A 6,000-nucleotide genomic window follows, 5' to 3' on the forward strand; every position below is an offset into this window, starting at 1 on the left:
TGAACATTTGGGTGGTGTTATGCAAATCTCGTGACGTAGATATGTGGGGGCGTGTTAGAACAAGGCGTTTTAGGTAGGTGTGGCTGACTCTTAACTTTTATAAAGAATATCTCTTTGGATTTGAGACTTTAGTCTTTGCAACTTTACAGATCTTCTTTATGCACCAAGAGCTTGTAACACTCCAAAGAGAAAGGAAAAATTGAAATCGCATCATATGACCCCTTTAAGGGGACATATTTTTAGATATACTTGTAAGTTTTGAAAGACTTTCTATTTGCTATCAGAAACCTTGGTGTACTAGATCACCCTAACCACTAAAACAAATTAATCCATACAAATTAAAACAAAACAAACAAATAATTAGACTTCAACCACATGTCAGTAAGAGCTTTCAATTAAGTAGTGTGCCTTTAAAAAAATGAAAATGTGTCTCCTAATGGTTTTAATGTATGACATAGTGAAGTTTTTTTTTCTTAGATTACAGGCACATTACACTTTACTTATTCATATTATTTTTCTTATTCTTTTTTAAACAGTAAATTCCTCCCAAAATTTTGCATCAAGCACATTTTTATTAGCACCATTCTGTTCAGACAAACCAAACACATATTTCCAAATATTTCCAGTATATACAATTGTCACATAGTGACTTGATTACATATGGAAAATGCTGGACATAAATGGGAGCTCTCTAACATGCAGTGTTTTTGGTGGAGCTACATAATGGGTTTCTGCCCTGTGCACGGTTCACTGTAAATGGTGTAAAGGTTCCCCTAGGAGCCTCTAGGGCCAGAGTTGAAAATGCCACAGTCATTCGTCACCAATGGAAGTTCACTTTACAAGCCAGTGGAATGAGAGCATCTTGGCCGACTGCAGAATCAGGCTGGGACAATAGACTCACACCCTTCAGCTCACCACAGTCCCTCAAGCGCATGTCTCAGACGAACCCGGCAAACGCTCGCCAAAAACATCTTCCATGCCAGTGGATGAGGGTAGATTCTCCATCATTGCCCAAATTACCATAAAACTAAGATTTAAAATGCCCATGTTTATACATGTAATTACAATGATTTGTTCTGTGTTGGATGTGTGTATTTTTGTTTCTGTAGTTCAAGAGGGGAGTATGTCATGTGCAAATGAATGACTTCCTCAGAGTGGGGTCATGATGTGAGGGAGTACGTATTGTGAAAGGCCGTCTACTCCCGCTTTAAGTGCTGAGAGTTGGGTGGTCTGTCCTTCAGCACTACATTCAGAGGGGGAGACGTACGGCCCGTATCACTTTCAAAGAGTGAAACTCTAAGCCCCGCTGCCTCTTTCTAGCCCTTAGATTTTGACAAAGGCACCTGTTGTTTGACACTGATGGATTGACTGGCCGGTTTCAAGATCGCTAACAAAAAGATTAGGATATTTTTCCATAAATGCTTGTGATAACAAGGATGGTGGTGCATGCGTTGTCAATAGAGTCTTAATAAGCTTCAGATTTACTAGGCCAAGACTAAAGCTGCATTCCTCAATGTCAAACAATGGATGGTGAACATCACAGAAAAGATGCTATTTGACACTTGATTATTTTTTAAGTTGTTTTAAACTATAATATTACCTCAGTGCTTTTCAGAGGTGTAAAGAGTACCTAAAAAACATACTTGAGTAAAAGTACAGATACCTTACAGTGAAAATTACTCCACTACACGTTACAAGTCACCAATTCCAAAACAACTTGAGTAGAAGTCTTAGAGTATCTGATTTTAACAGTACTTAAGTATTTTACTTATACTAAATATAGGCTCAAAAAATGCACTAGTCAAAGAGACACGCTAGTTAAAAAACTGTAATGTTGTGGAGAAGCTGCAGAAAATAGGCAGAGGCAAGGATCTCTGTGCTGGTATTTCATGGAAAAACTAGAACAAACAATAAGCCAAAAAACAAAAACCAAAGGGAACAAAGAACAGAATGACTGGCAAACAGACAACCATTACATTCAACAACTCGCAAGGAACTAAAGAAAAACTAGGGCTATATATACACACTGGGGGCTAACAAGCTTAACAAGATAAGACACACCTGAGGAGACTAATCAAGGGGAACCAATGAACAAACAGACTACAAACTGACTACAAACACCACAGGAGACAGGAAGTGACATAAAAGTCCAGGGCAAGGCACAGACAACATGAAACAAAAACAAGAAAGAGTTGATTTGTGAGGAGAGCAATCACGTTTATTTTCTAAAACCAAAATAAAACTGAACAGCTCAAAATTACAAAACAAAACAAACAAACAAAAACAATATCTTTCAAAAAGGTCTCTTCAGTATAGTTTGGGCCTCATTGCCGGCTGCAGTCATGTCCTCATCTCATATATAAAACACCTGTGATTCACAAATACTTGCTAAGGAACTCGCATTCACATAAAGTAGCCTTGTTGACAAGTTTGGGTGAGTAAGGGCAAAACGCAGTACTTTCAGTGACCTGTAATAGGCAGTATCACGTCTTTTGTAGCAGAAATAAACTGCTGCAGAAAAAGCTAGGTCCATGCAAAATGTAATGTGTAACTGCAACACTCATTTCAAATGTAGTGGAGTAAAGAGTACAGATACTCATTCAAAAATGTAGTGAAGTAGAGAGTAAAAGTTGCTAATATCTTTGATACTCAGTACAACCAACTACAAACCAAAAAGATACTCAAGTACAGTAACTAATTACATTTACTCCAATACTTTACACCTCTGGTGCTTTTCAATGCTGTCTGCACTCAAGCACAGCATATACTGAATATATATCCAGTGCTGGGTCGATTACTTACAAATTGCAGTCCGTTACTTATTTTAAATTACATGACAAAAATTGTATTTAGAAACATAATCCATTACATTACACATACATTTTTAGGTAATATAATCATACTACTTTTAGAGTACTTTCGACATAACTTGTTTATCACATTGATTTAAATAGGATAATCCTGTACCATATTGATATCAAAATACAAAGAGTAAGAAAATATATTCCATTGGTTGTAATTAGCAACATGAAGTGCATTAAACCTTTCATTACATTATCAAGTTTTCCCAAGCTGAGGTTTGTGAGTTTAATGACAATCTTAAAAAAAAAAAAAATTATAATTAAATCATAAAAATGTAAAATTAAAATAAATATTTTTAAAATAACATCAATCAAAATAAAACACTTTCTAAAAAATGTAATATGTTATTTGTTTACCTGCATGTCATGTGTTCATTAACCAACATCAGAGAACCGTGAACATGCAAATGTGTTACTTGAATGTGTGCATTTTAATGTGTTTGAATGACAAAAGCCTTCCAAAGACATAGTAATACATGGTTAAATAACCAACATAGTGATATTTAAAATTAACATGAATGTGTTCAGTAGTTGATACAATGTTGAAATGCTGAGGGAGGACCTCCGTGAAGTTGGCCCCCACCCAACGCAAAACGTCGCAAAAATAGTCTCAATCGTTTGTGTTCCGTTTGTGCTGTAAAAATTGTTGTTTTTGCGGCTGTGTTTTTTTAAAACTATACAGTTAAAGTAACAAGGTAAGATCCAAGCGGATCCTAGTTAAGTTACCTATCGACTGTTTCCAACTTATAACAGACACAGCGGTTCACAGGATAAGTGGAATGTAACACCAACTCCAAGGTAAATGTTTTTACTTGTTACTGTGTGTCATTACGTGAATAACAGTATATGTCATAAATACACGCACCATAATATGTTTGCTGTATCTCTGTGTTTATACATACATAAGCTATATGTGTGTGTGTATTATATGCATGTATGTATGTGGAAACTCATGACTCAATGAATTGTCAAAATTATTTTACTTGTGAAACTGTATTAAAGTGTACTATCGGACATCCATTAACACAAATAATGGACCTTTAAAAACTTAAACTTAAAAACGCTTAATACTGACAAGCCATGCCACACTGTCTGCCTTCAAACCAAAAGTGCCACACAGAATAATAGATTTAAGTGCAAACTCCATCAAGTCTGACTTCCAGAAGAGCAGAAACAACTTCTCCAAACAGGAGTAGGAAAACATGGGTGTGTGGCTTACAACAAAAATACTTGTGAGATTACATGTAAACAGTGCAATCAATCTTTTGTGTATAACACTGCATGTGGGCATATTTTGTTTTTTTCTGACACTCCTGTCACTCCACTTCTCAGGTCGTCATACATCTCCCAGACACATGGAGACCTCCTGCAGTAGGCCACATAATGTCCAAGAGCATCCTGGATTAAGCCTCCTTTGAAAGCAATGACTGCCCTTAAAGTAAATCTCTCTCCTTGGAGCATCAGATTGGAGGGAAATTCACTCAAAGGAAATTCTATGGAGTTGCTTCCCAGGTCAGTGTCAATCCACAGAAGTTCTCCTAGACTGTAACTGTGAGAAACTTTCCCTGCACAGAGCACTTTTCCTGATGTAGAGTCTGTCTTGAATGCAGAGGGACACTGTGATGGACTTTGGATTGGCCTGAGACAGGGGGACTCCGGAAGGTTAAGGCCTTCTTCCACTGCGGTCTGAAGATAAGCGATGCCAGAAGCCTGCAATACAGCAACAGAAGTACAAACAAATGGTATTTCCCTTGTGACTTGTGTGCTGTGACTGCAATACTGTGAGGAGCACTGTTTTGTGAAGTAAACACATGCATGTTTTGTCACTGATTTTTCAATGATAGTGGAGATGTGGCACTGTGCGTCGATTTGGAGAGCACCAGACTTCAGTTGGACAGGTTTGAATATTCCACTCAGCAGCTCTGCCCTCTGTATGTAGGCCTGTGCATTCAGACCCTTTGTGGTGATGGTTTTCACTAGCTGGAGGAGGTTGTTGGAGTCCTCACCACAAACAATATTTGCAAAGGTGACACTATCACAGAAAGCACAACATAAGCATTGACAAAAAGCATCAAATGCACATGTGTTCAGCACAGAGATTCTTGATTTCCTGAGTTTAACAGGCTGTTGATTATTTCCATTTTTCAACAGTTCCACTTTCAGTCTTTTCCCCCTCACAGATGGATCTGCATGGAGCCATTCAGGACAAGGAGAGAGGTATGAATTCCTCTTTCTCTTTTTGGGTGGAAGAGCTAGGCCTCTCCAGTTTTCAACAGGGTCTTCATCTGTTGGATGGATGATTGTGACAATGTCAGACTTCCCAGAACAGGAAGCATCCATTTCTGGTTTTACACCTTCACTGCAAGTTATGGTTGGTAGAGGATTGGCTTCTTTGACGATCACTGTTGCAACAGCTGCATCTTCTTCACCTTTTTCTTTACTTTTTTGTTTTGCAGAACAAATGCGCATGTTGCCTTCAATGAAGGACAGATGTCGAGCAATGAATCGATCCACCCGAATCGGCAAGTTTTCATGCTTGAAAAGGCCACGTTTAATGTTTTTGAACTCTGCTTTAACATTGGCTGAACTTGCGATGATATTGGTGCTTCGGAAGTGAGGGATCATTACCCCTGTCCAGAGTGGTAAGTAGCTTGCAAGCCAGATTATATTGTGAATAATCTCAGGGAGGAAGTGCATATTATCATGATCTCCAAGCAAGTGACCTGCTTTCCTCACATATTTCTGTCACCCACTGCCGTAGGTCTGTCTGCGTTTGGTCACCCACCCACTGCGTTTGATCTGCTTTTTCCAGGTCCTCACCCTCTACATCTGGAATGATGACACACTCTTCTGCAATTCGGGCTTTCAGGTATTTCTTGCACCTTTCTGATATGAGGGGGACTCCAGAGCTGTCATTGCCCTCTGTTTCACTGAGAGCCACAACAGTAATGCTGCGTAGTAGCTCTCTAGCATCGTCCATGGATTGTGACTTTAGAAGCTGTGCCATTGACCTCACAAAGAAATCTTTAACGCGATGTGCTTTTTTCTTCAAGCAGTCCCACTGGCAGATCATCTTGATGCAGTGTGCAACATCAACCCGAACAAAACAAGGTGGCACTTTTGCAGACTGATTACCAAG

General features: G+C 38.7%; 1 long non-coding RNA gene across 1 annotated transcript; it reads left to right on the forward strand.

Annotated features, from left to right (window-relative positions):
- Nucleotides 1-5,432: 5,432 nt before the first annotated feature.
- Nucleotides 5,433-5,994, forward strand: LOC107746135 (uncharacterized). The gene is made up of 3 exons (XR_001640659.1): nucleotides 5,433-5,503; nucleotides 5,623-5,730; nucleotides 5,918-5,994. It is a non-coding gene; the product is annotated as an uncharacterized LOC107746135 (long non-coding RNA).
- The last annotated feature ends 6 nt before the right edge of the window (nucleotides 5,995-6,000 follow it).

This window comes from Sinocyclocheilus rhinocerous, unplaced genomic scaffold, assembly GCF_001515625.1.
Source record: "Sinocyclocheilus rhinocerous isolate Xijiao unplaced genomic scaffold, SAMN03320098_v1.1 scaffold348, whole genome shotgun sequence".
Classification (NCBI taxonomy): domain Eukaryota; kingdom Metazoa; phylum Chordata; class Actinopteri; order Cypriniformes; family Cyprinidae; genus Sinocyclocheilus; species Sinocyclocheilus rhinocerous.